The sequence below is a fragment of the Fukomys damarensis genome, unplaced genomic scaffold, assembly GCF_012274545.1.
Source record: "Fukomys damarensis isolate Sample0158 unplaced genomic scaffold, DMR_v1.0_HiC HiC_scaffold_3, whole genome shotgun sequence".
Lineage (NCBI taxonomy): Eukaryota > Metazoa > Chordata > Mammalia > Rodentia > Bathyergidae > Fukomys > Fukomys damarensis.
Genome location: NW_022900915.1, coordinates 21769064 through 21770270, shown reverse-complemented (window position 1 = coordinate 21770270; position 1207 = coordinate 21769064).

Below are 1207 nucleotides of genomic sequence, written 5' to 3'. Positions count from 1 at the left end.
AATTGCTACCTTGGTTAACAGCCCACCCAGGGGCAAATGGTTTGACAAAAGGTGACCCTAGAACATTTCCTGCATAAGATAAGCAATGTGTTTGCAGTCTTGTTCTGTGAATTCCCTGACTCTTTGTTTAGAAAAACCTTATAAAAAGTACCTCAGCCCCTGAGCAGTTGCCTCTCTGAGCCACCTGGCTCCGGGAGTGCCATCTGGCCAGACTAATAAAGGTCTCTTTTACCATCTAGCCTGGTGTGTTCCTTCCTGGGTTTCTCGGTTCTCTGTCGTGTTCCCGGAGCCTCGCTGGGTGTTAGGGCCCAGCATCGTGGAGGCCTTTCGGCTGTTCACGCTCCGTGGAGTGGAAGTGAGACTTTAGGTCTTACAATACAACACATCATTACTTATTACAGTCATCAGCACAGTGTGCCCCATAAGCACACATAATATACAATTATTATTTATTGATTAAAAATAAAATGATAAAAAGAAATCAGTGAGGCAAACATAGCAGAAGGACAGTTGGTCTCCAGTGTCCAATCCCTAAACCAGTTCAGGAGCCTCTTTTCACCATGGACTTTGTTATTATAATGTAAATCCTGATTACCTGGTGTGACTCTATTTAAATTTGGTTCTTTTAATCTAAATTGTTAATGTCACTTAGATTTGTTTCCTTGGTATATGCAAAAAAATTAGAGCTGAATTTTCTAACTCTTGTTTACTGACTTCAGCCAAAGCCTCTCTGAGTCTTGTTTTTTCCATCTCTGAAGTTGAAGTGGTGATAGCCACACATAATAAAAACGCTAAGTCACAGTGCTAGTTAATAGTAACATTCAGTTGATTCCCAATTCTTTTTATTTAATCTTTCTCTATCATAAGAACTCTTCTATTGTTATTTTAAAAAATAACATGGAACTGTGTTCCCTACAGTCATTTGTTTCAGTTGAGGTTTGTAATCATAAGCAACAGAACTCTGGCTGATTCAAGCAGAAAATTAATTAAAGGATATTGGGTAGATCATAAAGTCTCCAGGAAAGCACGAGAGCAAGATTTGAGGTCCACATAATCTGAGGGGGAAATGCTCCACATTAAGCCTCAGAATGGTCTGGAGTGCATCCCTGTGGCTGCTGTGGGCACAGACAGTAGTTGGTACACCCAGCTCCTCCAGTCTGGGAGCCAGGAGGACAGGCCATGGAGCCTGTGGTCTCCAGGTGAGCCC